The sequence below is a fragment of the Dipteris shenzhenensis genome, chromosome 2, assembly GCF_047967505.1.
Source record: "Dipteris shenzhenensis isolate YYH24624 ecotype China chromosome 2, Dip_SZ_1.0, whole genome shotgun sequence".
NCBI lineage: Eukaryota > Viridiplantae > Streptophyta > Polypodiopsida > Gleicheniales > Dipteridaceae > Dipteris > Dipteris shenzhenensis.
Window position 1 is genome coordinate 38,101,420 of NC_141597.1, and position 14,987 is coordinate 38,116,406.

General features: G+C 41.1%; 2 pseudogenes across 1 annotated transcript; both read right to left on the reverse strand.

The window, feature by feature from the left end:
* Positions 1-1,589, reverse strand: part of LOC147904720 (protein ROOT INITIATION DEFECTIVE 3-like) — a 35,225-nt pseudogene extending 33,636 nt beyond the window's left edge.
* A 6,671-nt stretch (positions 1,590-8,260) lies between these two features.
* On the reverse strand, positions 8,261-13,380 carry LOC147904721 (protein ROOT INITIATION DEFECTIVE 3-like; annotated as a pseudogene). Its single transcript, XR_015542981.1, has 6 exons — positions 13,355-13,380; positions 13,156-13,237; positions 10,161-10,363; positions 9,918-10,042; positions 9,512-9,763; positions 8,261-8,550 (listed from the first exon to the last, which is right to left on the reverse strand). The product of XR_015542981.1 is annotated as a protein ROOT INITIATION DEFECTIVE 3-like (transcript).
* Positions 13,381-14,987: the final 1,607 nt, after the last annotated feature.

Below are 14,987 nucleotides of genomic sequence, written 5' to 3' on the forward strand. Positions count from 1 at the left end.
CTGTTGTACTTCATTTTTGCTTATATATAATACTATTTTTTAGACCCCCCGCCCCCCCTTTCATTTTATCAAGCGCCTGTATCTTACGACATGCTATCAGGTTTAAGTCTAAGTGCCTTTTAAGCCTTGGGTCTTCAAACTTTTAAAAACAATCATTCTTTTAACAATTCCTTAGAGAGAGAGAGAGAGAGAGAGAGAACTAGTAACATTGACAGGTTATTCTGCTACAAAAGGAAGAGTGCAATGAGTTTAGAACTAGAATACAAAGCGATGTTTGTTCTCTATCCTACTTTAAAGGAAGGGGAGGATTGAGACAGAAGGGCAGAGTAAGACACTCATTCTACGTTAGAATGTTAGAAGCTAAAACTATAGGTGCCTTAAGAAATGGAAAACTTCTTGAATACCCCAGCAATGCTGCTCCTCATTGGAGCGCAAGGCTTTTTTAATGTCCCATATTTCTTGCAAAGCGTTTGTAGTACAAATAGGAGAGTACCTCGAGAGGAGAACGTTTAAAGGGTATGGTGGACTAGGAATAAACATTAACTCAAAAGGTAGGACCTCTTTGGAGCCATCAAGAGAGAGATCTTGAGGTTACCCTTGTGCACTTGACAACAAAACATTGGAATCTGATCCTTATTACCTTCTTGTTTCCAAACAGCAAAAAGTGGTGAGCACTACCAAAGATTCACTATCAAAAGTGTTAGTGATATAGGAGAAGCCTTGTGATTAGCATCTTTTTAGTGTATCCAATCTTTCGGGCACTCTGTGGAAGGTTGATCTATACCAGCCAGCACAAGCTACTTGCTAACACATCATTTCTCATCGACTTAAGAGCAAGCACTTTCTTAGACAAGGACTGCAACTTTTGCCCCTCCTTATGTCAGCCTCTCATGCATTGCCATGCAGAATAAAAAACATGATTAACAACAATGGTCCATCATTGAAGGAGGACATTTCCCCCTAAACAGTGGTGTGCAATGCGCCACTGTTGCAAGGTGACTCACAAGTCCCAACCTACATTATAAGTTCTAAATTGTTTCTTATTTGCTCGAATGAATAATAACTTGGTAGGTTCCAGCTTTACCTTGCACATCCAATCCAGTGACGAAGACACTACTATGGCATTTGCACCACCCGCACCAGACATGACTGTTATCACAGGGGCCCTGTGGCTGGACCACCTACACAGAAACTTCTTTGTTGTGTCCAAAATTCTGCATATGCACACAGAAGTAAAAGCTTCTGTCATAAGGCGTAGACTCTATAAATTTAGCCCAAAAGGACTAAGATATCAAATGAGGGAAAATTACCATACAAGAGGGGAGACAGCAACAATGCCATCATCTGCACTCGAGATTAAAAGCGAGTCATCATCAGAGAAAACCAGACAGCTAACTCCTTTGTGATGTGCAACCCAGGTCGCCAGTAGGTTCCAACTCGAAACCTTAGAATTCAGCCATGGGGGAAAGTTAATTGTATAGCGAGGGGAACACTACATGACCATGATAACAACAAAATATTAAACATTGGATTTAAGGAACATGCACCTCCCAAAGATAGATTTTCTCGAACAAGCCACCCCCAGCCATGTAAACACCATTGTACATGCAAGCAAGTGGTACAATCGACTCAACAGGGTAGCACCTATCAGCTTGAATCCACTCTGAGAGAAAATCAATCCATCTAAACCTCCTTGGATACTTTTGCAAACTCAAGACTACAACGTCACTGTATAGAAATGAGTGCAACAAAGATTACAATGTGTGGACGTGCCTAGTATGCTGCTCACTTGGAGTTCACATATAGTAAATATATGATGGCGATCGCTTGGTTGACAAAGGCTCATTTCCATCAAAGTGTCGCTCTTTCTCCATCAAGCCGAGCTTAAAAGATTGCCAATAACCTTTAGCCAATGCCCAAAAGAAAATCTCGTCAGTGCCAACCGTGCCATTCCGTTGTATTTGCGAGGCTGCCAAAGAATGATGTCCCAAATAGACCAATCCATTGCGGGGGCAGGCACAATTCAAGCGACGGGGGAGATGGTGTCCGGTGGCGAGGTCCCAACAAGCTAATCCAGCATCGGCAAGAGAGGAGGAGACGATCAAAGCTTCTTTGGGGCAAGTCAGTGCGCTAGAGGGGTGACAAAATATGAAGAGAGGAGAGGAGAAGAGTGGAGATGAGGAGAGAGGGCACATCTAGAGAGCACACGACAAATGACTAACTGTACACTAGATTTAGTTGAAAAAATAGAATATATACAAACCCATTTAGGGTTAGGGTTAGGGGATCTAACCCTTTCCTTTATAGCAAGAAGGACTGAGCATTAAATTCCATCACACCCCTTTAATGGGAATGTCCTTCCTCTGTGTCAAACCAAGGGCTAGTCAGTGTTTCTCGAACAGCTCTTCACCGAGTGGTTTGGTAAAGATGTCTGCAACATTTTCTTTGCTATCACAATGTTGCAATGTGATGTCACCAAGTAACACTCTTTCTCTGATGAAGTGCTCTCTGACATATGTGCTTCTTTCTGGAGTGATATACTAGATTCTTGGCCAATGCTTGAGCTGATTGATTATCACAGTAAATTGTTGTTGGCTTTGACTCATCAAAGTAATCTGTTTCTAACAATAGTCTTCTGAGCCATATAGCCTCACATGCTCTATATTTTGCTTCAGTTGAAGATAAAGAAACAATTGACTGTTTGTTTGACAACCATGATATAGCACCTTGAACAAGGAAAAATGCATATCCCTGTGTTGATCTCCTGGTCTCATGATCTCCGCCATAGTCACTGTCACAGTATCCATGCCACCGTGGATGACTTCCTCTGTATTCTATCCCAAACTGTCTTGTACCTTTGATGTATCTCAAGACTCTTTTGGCTACGTTCCAATGAGACTATTTTGGATTTGCCATAAACTGTGCTAGTGAGCTTACTGCATAGCAAATATTTAGTCGTGTGATTGTCAGATATATAAGAGATTCGATGAGCTGCCTGTAGTATCTGTCATTGACTGTAGGCTTTTCTGAATCTTTAGCAAGTTTCAAACTCTGTTCCATGGGAGTGGCTGCAATCTTGCAATCTGCCATGAAACTTCTTCAAGAGACTGTCAACATACTTGAGATGACTCATGAATGTGCTATTTGAATCTCTCCAGAACTCAATAGTGCATAACTCCAAGATCTTTCATGTCAAACTCTGCAGATAAGTCTTGTTTCAGTTTTTTGATGAAGCTATCCTTGCTTCATGTAACAATCAGATCATCTACTTACAAAAGTGCAATAGTAATGTCTTTCCCTTGAACTTTGTAGTAGAGAGTATGATCTGCATTGGACTTCATGTATCCCAAATCAGCAAAATACTTGCCGATTCTACTGTACCAACTTCTAAGTGCTTGTTTTAAGCCGTAGAAACTTTTCTTGAGATGGCAAACCTTATTCTCCTTTCCTAGTTCAACATAACCTGCTAGTTGTTGCATGTAGACTTCCTCATCTAGATAACCATTGAGAAATGCATTCTTGACATCAAGCTAATACACATTCCATTTGTTGAGTGTCTGTAGTGATATCAAGAACCATATGGAATCTGTCTTTGCTACTGGAGCATAAGTCTCATCATAGTCCTGACCATATTGTTGTGCAAATCCTTTTGCAACTAGTCTGGCTTTGTATCTCTGAATACTGCCATCTGGATTGTACTTCACTTTGTATACCCATTTGTTTGCTATGACCTTCTTTCCTACTGGAAGGTCGCATAATTCCCAAGTATTATTCTTATACAAAGCAACCATTTCTTCATTCATAGCAGTTTGCCATTCTCGCTTCTCTACTACATCTTCGAAGTACACTGGCTCTTTTGTAGCCATGATGGTAGTCATAAGAGCATAGTCGGTGGTTTCCATCTGAATTGCTTTGACTTTCTAAGCATATGTCAATCTGGCTGGAGGTATGCTTTCCCTAGTAGACCGTCTGAGATGCTGTGGCTCTGCTTGGGGTGTTGTTGGCAATTCTTGCTCTTCTTCATCAACCTGTTCTGTAGATAACTGTGAAGTCGATGCTTTTATCTCCTGTGTAGGTGAGGTTTTCCATTCTAATTCCTCATCAAAGATTACATCTCTGGAGATAATGACTTTGCGGTTAATGGGATCATACAATTTGTATGCTTTGCTTCCTTCACTGTAGCCAACAATGATGCATTTGCATGACTTTGCATCCAATTTTCTGAGATGATGATCATGTATGTGGGCATATTGCCTGTGTTCGATTCCCTCTCACCTTGCTATGTTCAATTCCTTTAGTAAGAATATTGCTTATGTGCATGTGTACGGTCGTGTAAGAAAACACACATCAACAAGACACACTGTGTGTGTGTGCATGTGCGCATGCTCGCTCGTGCATGCAAGGGTCAATAATTTGTTACACTCCTTTTTCTCCATGATTGCATCACCTTCAGAATGAGAGGGGGAGGGGGAGGGGGAGGGCGAGGGCGAGGCGGTAAAAAATGAAAATTTAGAGAGGAAAATCTCAAGGGGGAGAGGGAAGGGGAAGATAAAATAGAGGGAGATGCCAACAAGTATGGTGAGGGATCCAAGCGACCAAGCATTAGGTCGGGAACATATCCCTCAACTACTATGTTTGTGGAGGATTGTAGGGAGGCAAAATGACATCTTTTTGGGAACCTTAAATTCTTGTCCTATCATCTCATCATTTTAGCAACCTTGGACTTTTAACAATGTTCCCGTTCAAAAATTTACAAAATCTTCTTCTATAGACTCGTGTCCTTCATAAGAGGGGAAAGGCAAAGAGAGAGGGGGCGAGAGGGAGGAAGAGAGAATGAGAGACTTTAAAGTAAAGAGATTTTCTAAAAACCAAAGAGAGGCAGAGAGTCATAAAAGGGATAAAAATAACTTTAAAAGGTTGAATTGAAGGGGCAACTATATTCCAATGCTTAGACTACCATACCTTAAGCTTTATCTCATCAAGTATAAGAGTCTTACATAGTTTTTGCTTGACTTGAGGGCCTTTACCAATTCTATATATCCAAATCATTGAAAAATGGCTCTAAAGGCTACACATGTTATAGAATTTTGTTTGGAGAAATAGATATGGACGAGGCATTTGAGTCATTCAATTTCACTCAATTTACTAATCTAAATAGCCAAGACATAGGACCAATCTCATAAGTAAGTTGCAACAATACGCATGGGCTCTAGCTCAATTGCTCCTTGAGAGTGTAGAAATTAATGTTTACTTTATGCAATTTTGTGAGCTCTTTTCTATCACTTTTTTTTTGCTCTAGACATTATGTTTATCTTAATTTTTTTGGTGGACATGCTTTGAAGTAAACATTATTTTGAGAAAAGTACACTCTATCTCCTAATTCCTTTTACATGCTTTGAAATGATTTTGCATGCTCTTCAAGATCACATATAAATTTATAAAGGAAAATAGGTTGAACATAACTTTGACATTGGTATATAGCATACCTTTAACATTGATCTAACTCTAGCATGAAGCACACAACTCCCACATTGATCTAATGCACCCGTTTTCTAGAGCAATCCTTGTACCTTGAAAATACTAGCCCCTTGATTGCCACTTGACTCTTTGAAATACCATTTCCAACTCACAATGTTGACTCTAGCGGTCATGTGTACAAAGTGTGTACAATACTATCGATTTCGCATTGAGCAACATGCATCATTAAAAGATCTATCTTTTAACTATTTGTAGAAAACTAGAAGGAGAGAAGAGATGAGGAGTTTGATAATTAAATTAACATTCATGCAACGTGGTAGGAGGAAGCAATGGAGGAGAACCATAACAATAAGATACTCCAACACATCATGTATAGTATTGACTATCAACCTTACAAAATAAGGAGGCCCCTTGTGCTCCACACCTTACACACAAGGCACCACCTTACTATATATGCTACCAAGTCCTATCCAATATCCACATGTTCCAATCACCTTGACTATCAAAGCTTAGCACCCCCCTCAATATGAACTAAGAGAGGAGTATTGCACTACATCAAGTAATATACAAAATGCGAGAAGCCTTTAGCAATAGGCTTATTACAAGGTTTTGGATAATAAGGAGACATGGTACAAGGACTAGAGAAGCGTATTTGGTAACTAATTGATTAAGGTGCCTTCTTCCTTTTTAGTGGTGCACTCTCTACTCAAGTGGTCATTTGTCCTTTCATGCATAGGGTGCTTCTTGAAGCGGTTCCTTTTTGTAGTAAGAACAATGCTTCATAATAGTTGATGTGCTCGATGTAGATGCTCTAGTGGACTTACTTAACTTCTTCTCATCAAGAAGAGAAGAGATAACACCCTCATGTGTGCGATTGTGTACATTTTTCAAGATTGTGACCAAATTAGAGTATGATTTAGCCACATCAATGAGAAGCATGATGATTTCATACTCCTCTTCAATTGTAGCTTTTAGTGATGCATTTTGGACCATAAGCCCCCTTGTGCAAAAGTAAAAAATGCCAAGATCACTGTGAGTAATCTCAAGGCTAAAGCACCATGTAATTTTTACATCTTATCCCATTTTAGCAATGCTAGCTATTTCAACTAACATCTACTTTGATAGTTTCTGTGACAATGCTAGCTGTTTCAACTAACATCTACTTTGCTAGTGAAGATAGAGATAACAATGCAATCTAATCTGTTATTACAAGGCTTAATATGAAAAAATATGCCAAGAATAGCATAAAAGGCTTTTTAAGGATGAAAATGCCAAAAAAAAATTTCCGTGCTTGATGCTACATCATGGGTCTTCTGTCCATCACTGTTGTTGGCTTTTAGCTCAGTCATCCTTATGCCTTTCTGTAGTTACGTTAATTCTTAGTATAGCTACTAGCAGCTTGTCTATGTATCAAGTTCTTCATTTGTAGTCGTCTCCATCTCCTATTCCTTTTCTCTTCCTAATAGAATAGGGAATGACTGAATTCGATGAGTAGAATAGTCTCTCATGGATTGTTTAGGACTCATTCATAGAATAGGATAGGAGAAGGACTAACTCTCTCTCAAATATCTCACAGGAAGATATGAATGAATGGAATAGATAGAAATCTCTCTACGGAATGAAAGAATGCTACTGAACAGAATCACTCAATCTCAAGCTTTCACTCTCTCATAAGGATCGGAATGCCTGAACAGAAGGCAAGGTAGCTTTGATACCATGAACAAATATGGAGAGGGAGAGAAGAAGAGTGGAGATGAGGAGAGGGCACAGAGATCACACCTCAAATGAATAATACTACACTATATAACATTGAAAAGAATAACTATATACATATCTGATTAGGGTTAGGGCTACTGTTAGGGTTTTCAATCCTATACTTTTATAACATTATTTTGTGTTAGTGTAATGCACAAGATGAACATGACGTTCGAATGAAACTTCCACAATCTAGAAATCCTAGATTCCACCCAAGAGTCAAAGCACACTGGAGGTCAACGTCATAGCTCCATTGTTGCCTCTTATAGAGTTTGATCCATCACCTTCCTCCCCTTGGCTTCCAGAGTTCTATGTTGTTTGACTTCTCCTTCGCCTTTTTGTATATCCGTATTACAGGGAGAGTGGAAGTAATGGTTGCTCTTCCTTATCGATGCTTGCTCCTCTTTCCTTTCGAGGATATGTCGTAAATCTTAATATTTCAAATTTATAGGAAGGCAACTGAGGAGTGCTTCCCTCTTCCTCGAAGTTCCTAGTTTCAAGACAGCCCGAAACATGCTGAAATGCGGGTTGTGCAACCCCAAAACAACCCCCAATGTTGAAAAAATTCCACTCGATTTTGGCAAATTTGGTATCGCGTCGCATTTTTGCCTCCCGTACGTCTCAAATCGCCACCTGTACATTGCTCGTATGCTGAAATCAAAATTCAGCCCATACATTTGCCTTTAGCCTTTAGCCCGTCCAAGTGTAGCACGGACATGAATCATTTCATGTATCTTTTTCAATTCTAAAATATGACCATTGATGCTTGAATCTACAATGCTGTGTTGTTAATTTTCTGATTTAGAAATTAGTAATGTGTTTCAAGCATCCAATTTCAAGTTCTAAGTGACATTAAATGTCTGTGCACTATGTTTCACAAAGAGAAGTTCGTTTAAACCTTCGGAATGCGAGTTGAACTATTGGGGTCATGCTTCAACACAGAATTATAATACTTGAAACCTTAAACATTAAACTTTTATTTGTAGGCACCTTGCCATTTCAATTTTATGAAAGTGAGCTTGTGAGGACAAAAATTCACTGCATGCAGATTTCTCAATTCGACTTTACAGCTACTGGAGCTAGGAAAACAATATACATTTCAGCTATTTATTTATATTATAAGCACTCTCAGCATGGTGGCTCAGCTTCTTTGGCAGGGCTTAGGAACCATTTTCAGCAGGGGAATGAATCAGCTGGAAGAACAAAGAGCTTAGCATCTCATTTTGTTGAGAGTACTCTCCCTGTTTTCAATGCACGATCTTTTTTCCCCTCCAATATGTCGATCTTCATTTGTAATGCTGCAGGAGTTGACTCATGCTGCAAACAGAATTTGTAAATGTTACCAAAGTTATAACAATACCTAAAAGCTTCATGAGCTCTCTATGGGGAAAATAAACCTAAGAAATCAGTTTCTACTATCATATCTGCAACAGGATGTTGATAGCTGCCTTTTACAAATAAGATACAAGCACATCAAAACTACAATGCGAGTGCAGTGACTTAAATTCCTGAAGCAGGGAATGTTTCACAATGAATGGCTATGCAATGGAAGAAGGACTCTTTTGAGGTAAATTGCAGAGCAGAAATTTACAAACAACCTTGTGGAATTAATCATCCTTAATTCCTGGATACAAAGCACGTGTTTTCCTTCTTTTTTAACTTTTTTCTCATTTGTTGGGCAGCGGAAAGAGATATATTAAACTAATAGGAGGGAATAATCAAATTGGGGTGAGAAGAATACTGCTGTCTCTTTTTTGGATAAAACTAAGTGCTCACAAGACCATGATTAGGCCTGTGGGAGAAGATCTATACTGAAAAACAATTTGAAAAAAAGTAATACCAATGACTTATTTTAAAGAAATAAAGTGCTTCACAAGGTGAGTCTCACTATTGAGCCATATTTAAAAATCCAATGTAAAGAGTAAAAGTCAACCTCATATCATGTCTATGAACCAAAAGAAGTCCAAACCCCGAGAAAGCAAGCCCCTAATCTGTATCATCCTGAAAATCTGTTTTCATCAACCATATGTACAATTCTATATTTGACTCACGAATGCAAGCTCTTAAGCAAATCCAATGATTGCTCTACATTCATCTAGATCTCTCTCTTATATCAACTTCAGCTCAGCTTCACAAGGACATTGCTAGTATACGTATTAGATCAGGCAAAGAAAATCCACTCCATAACTTGTTTAGCATAAAATGGCTACCCAAATGCATCATCAGAGATGAAAATCTTTCGAGTATCCAAAAAAAAAAAAAGAGAAATTGTCGCAACCTTCATTTCAAAAAGCTGATTCTCCAAAGAACTTCCACTATACATGCCTGGCTTCTCCATTGTTTCGAACAGATGCAGGCAACAGCACAAGGGGATCTCGATGAGAATATAAGTCCTAGGATCGATTTGAGCTCCTAATTGAATCAGAAAACGGACTGGACAATGTACTAACTCTGCAAAAACTATGTTCATAATCTTTGCATTGTCCAAATATATGTGCCTCAGGTATGACCAAAAGGTTAGTTACGGGCCCTGCATCATCCATGCATCAGAAAACAATCCTTCAAAAAAACCATGAAACTGTGATCCTTCTTGCTTCTGTCAACTGGCAATGAGACCCACTTACACAAGCCTCAAACAGAAACCCTAATCTAGCTAACTTTGAAGAATAATGTTTCTGGCCTACCTTTAGTGTACAATTCCCTGACAACATTTCCAGTAAGAGTATCCCACACGCATACACAACTGTCTTCTGAACTAGATGCTAGACACCTTCCATCAAAAGTCATAGCTAAAGCTGTAACTGGGGACCTGTTTGGAACGCCACAACAAGTGTTTATGTTTTATAATGAGGAACATGTTTAAGCCTACACGCCTAATAACTAGAAGCATGCAGGAAAATACAATGTAGTTCTCATGCTAGCTTCACCTGTGAGCGAGAAATTCGGGGAAAAGGCCACTAATATCAATATTAGATACACATAATGGCCATTGATTCACAGCTCGAACAAATATTTTCCCATCCGTTGTCCCAGCATACAATGACTGCTCATTGGGATGTAAAACAAGGGAATTGATTGCTGACTGCAATTGAATCGACTGCAAGAGCTTCCCAGGCCCCAGTCCCCAACCCTACAAATGCAGTTGCATCAAATGTCACAATTCATAGGTCTACCAATCTGGACCATATCACACTCCTACTGTGTAAAACCTTATGGAAGAAAAGGGAAATGCATACATGGAGCAGGAAAGTGATCAATTATCTTTTCCTGAGTAGCCAAACAAACCTGCAAATCATATTTGAGCTGATACAACCACTAAGCATATAACAGAGTGAAAGGACAGCTGGATCACCCTGGTTATTTGCAATGAGAATGGAAATACATCATAATATTGTTGGAATGGTCACCTCCCCATTTGTAAGCCCCCAAATGAGGAGAGCGTGGGGGAGGGAGACCTAGGGCAGGATGTGCCCAAGAGAGAAGAAAGAGAGGGGGCTGCCACATGGGCAACACCTCACATCAAAGAGACTAGCATGGCTGCAATGGAACGGACCGAACCTATGGAAGGAGTAGAAGGCGAGGACAGCAAGTCCTGGATTTTACCTGGCAGGAGGTCAGTCAGGGGCAGCAGACATGGCGCGGGATTGCACAGACAAAGGTGCCTATGTGCATCTGTGTGCAGATAGACAGCCTGCAACAGAGCCTACAGGTAGCGCAACCATGGGAGCAGTAGCACCTGGGTCAGCCATTGGCTGAGGCTGGTGGGTCTGGTTGGAGCCAGCAGATCAGGCCTGGAGATGGGCTGGCCAGGGGGCCTGAATCCCTAGAACAAAGGCTGAAAAAGGGCCTAGAAAAGACCCTTATATAGGGCTCTTCTTGGGCTGGTAGGGGCAGCCAACCAGGTCGGTTTTTTAGGGCAGGAAGAACTGACCAGGTCGGCCAGATCTAGGGGCCTGGGTCAGTAGGTTTTGCCAGCCCCTTGGGGCCTATAAAAGCAGAGGCCTCGGGCCTCATTTCATATCCAGCAGCCAGCAGTTCTAGGGCAGAAAGGAGTAGCAGGAGGCCTACTCTCTGGGCCTATCTACAGAAGGTGAGAGAGTGCAACAAGGACTTGGAGCAGCAGAAAAGTCCCATCAGAAAGGAGCAGCAGGAAGCTTGCCTTGGGCCTCATCACTGGTGGAGAAGAGAGCTAACAGTAGCTGCAGACTTAGCTGAGGGTGCTGCCCACCTAGGCTGGTGCAAAGACAGCAAGGTGGAAGGGATCTGGATGGAAAGTCTACTTACGCTCGAGGTGGAGCACGCGGGCTCGAGTCTAGAGATAACTGATAGATAGGAGAAAGACCTTGTGGTAAGATCAGAGGACCACACCATTGGTGGGACTCTGGATCTATCTCTTTTGTATTGTGTCCATAGTATTGGATGGAAATATATATTTTGGTGGTTTCTCTATCTGGCTGGTTCATTGTCTATTTTGAGTCTGCACATCTATACTATGCACATTAAGTAAAGAAGTTTGTGATTCCACACCCCACACGCACACTGTGTGAGCTCCTGGGCATTACTATAAGTCTTCCGCTGTCTGTACCCTCCGTTGGGTCATTTCTAACAAATATCCCCTCTGAAAAGCCATGTTGCAAAAAAGCAGTGGGGAAATGAAGAAAGCATAGGATCAAGAGTTAGGAGAAGGGCGCCTGTTTTACAGTGACAGGTAGGCTGCATCGCAATTCTCCTAGTGAGAAGGTGAAGAAGAGCTTTATATAATATAGCATGGCTGATTTTGGGGTACGCTAAAAATGGCTTGTCATTTGAATCTGACCATCCGTTAGCTAGATCATCCAAATATATCCCATGCTACCCCAAACTTCAGTGTTTGTTCGTAGTCCCCATCGGCACTCACTGCCCATCTGCAATTCACAATGAGATTCGGTTACCTTCCCATTTGGCAGAATTCCCAAACTAATATGGGAATTACTTTTCGCTTTTGACAGGACTGCTAATTTTGCACTCTTCACTTCCCCCTTTTCTATTAAATTTCAGAGTAGTAGTACACTCATTTGTGCGTTGAAATGGAATATGTGAGACGCACTTTCACTTAGTTTTCTCATGCCGCATTTGGCAGTGAGTCAGTTTGGAAGCTTAGAATAATGCATGTTTGGAAAGCCACACCTTCTCATAAGGTTTTGAATTGTATGCCACTACTTTACAACGTGTCCCATAAAAGCCCAAAGAAGTAGAACGCAAAACATTCTGATGTAAAACTTTCAAAAACATTATTCATTTATTAACATTCATGTCACTCTTTCAAGCATTATTTTTTGTTGGTTTGATTTTTCATGCATTACCTGCAAGAGACTAGTTACAATGTTGTGGGTTGTAAAGTCAACTTGTTTCAGGGTGAACGGAGTTTGCCAACATCCCCCCTTTATAGCACAGCTTTGGAAGATTATTTTGGGAGAATTTCCATGCAGGATCGGACTTCGAATTGCAATCCTGAAGTTTCTCCTTTATGTTTCCTTTGTAAGAGCAAAAAAGGGGTCTCATTTTGGGAATGTGTGGTAGTCCGTGGAGTTTGAAGAAGTGTGTGTAGATGGTTTAATTGCATCTGTGGAAGGTTGATCTATACCAGCCAGCACAAGCTACTTGCTGACACATCGTTTCTCATCGACACGAGAGCAAGCACTTTCTTAGACAGGGACTGCAACTTTTGCCCCTCCTAATGTCAGCCTCTCATGCATTGCCATGCAGAATCAAAAACATGATTAACAACAATGGTCCATCATTGAAGGAGGACGATTCCCCTGAACAGTGGTGTGCAATGCGCCACTGTTGCAAGGTGACTCACAAGTCCCAACCTATATTATAAGTTCTAAATTGTTTTTTCTTTGTTTGAATGAATAATAACTTGGTAGGTTCCAGCTTTACCTTGCACGTCCAATCCAGTGACGAAGACACTTCTATGGCATTTGCACCACCCGCACCAGAGATGACTGTTGTCACAGAGGCCCTATGTGTCCAAAATTATGCATATGCGCACAAGAGAAAAAAATTCTGTCATAAGACGTAGACTCTATAAATTTAGCCCAAAAGAACTAAGATATCAAATGAGGGAAAATTACCGTACAAGAGGCCAGACAGCAAGAATGACATTATCTACACCCGAGATTAAAAGCGAGTCATCATCATAGAAAACCAGACAGCTGACTCCTTTGTGATGTGCAACCCAGGTCGCCAGTAGGTTCCAGCTCGACACCTTAGAATTCAGCCATGGGGGAAAGTTAATTGTATAGCCAGGGGAAGACTAGGTGACCATGATAACAACAAAATATTTAAGGAACATGCACCTCCCAAAGATAGATTTTCCCGGACAAGCCGCCCCCAGCCATGTAAACACCATTGTACGTGCAAGCAAGTGGTACAATCGATTCAACAGGATAGCACCTATCAGCTTGAATCTACTTTGAGACAAAACCGATCCGTCTAAGCCTCACGTGGGATACTTTTGCAAACTCAAGACTACAACGTCACTGTATTGAAACGAGTGCAACGAAGATTACAACGTGTGGACGTGCCTAATACGCTGCTCACTTGGAGTTCACGTATAGTAAATATTTGACGGCGATCGCTTGATTGACAAAGGCTAATTTCCATCAAAGCCGAGCTTTAAAGAGTGCCAGTTACCTTATCCAATGCCCAAAAGAAAAACTCGCCGCTGCCAACCGCGCCATTCCGTTGTATTTGCGAGGCTGCCAAAGAATGATGTCCCAAACAGACCAATCCATTGCGGGGGCAGGCACTATTCAAGCGACGGGGGAGATGGTGTCCGGTGGCGAGGTCCCAACAAGCTAATCCAGCATCGTCAACAGAGGAGGAGACGATCAGAGCTTCTTTGGGGCAAGCCAGTGTGCTGGAGGGGATGGATCAAACTAGAAGATGTGAAGGAAAGCCAATTTGGAAAATTTACAGCTGCCATGGTTCCACAGAGCGTAGCTCGGACTGGCAGTGAGATAATCAGCTTTTTACGGTAGGCAGCCACGTGTATGACTTTAATGTAAACACAACAGCTTTTTACGGTAGGCAGCCTAGTAGCATGTTTTGGTTTTGCAAGCTCTCCTTGAGCCACGTGTATGACTTTAGGTCGTTCATCTAAATCATTCTAGGTCGTCAATTGACATCAATGTAAACACAACAGCTTTCTATAAAAAGAGACGCTAACGAAAAGAATAGGGTAGTCATACTTGAATGTTGGAGAGAGATCAGCAACTGATCTGTGTGATTGTTGCCGAAGTCAACATCAAATTTGATGGCGTCGCAAAGCCTACGTGGTCACTTGGTCAGCTAGTAATGCTCTTGAGCGATAAGAGCTTTCGTTAAAAGTCAAGATAATCTTTGCCAACTCTAAAGGCTCGGGAGTTATAGTATTCCAGTAGATCTAGACAAGCTACAGAAGGTCAATGGCAGTAAAATACTTGATGCAATCACAATGCAATGTGACCCAGAGAGCAATCCGACAATCCTAAGGAATCATCAACTTCTTCAAAGCTTGTGTTCAATCTTCCTCGCTCATCCATAGTTGCTATAATAGGAGTTTGCAGAACATGACTTGCATCTTTCTGCAAGCAGGCTAAAGTTTCGCATTAGCTTTGTATGATCTCTTCTAATAATGCAGGCTTTATCATCACTGAGCATCGCTTTCATGTATCTCCTCCTGAAACGAATCACAATCTCTCTTGCTTATACCAGAGGCATACCATGTT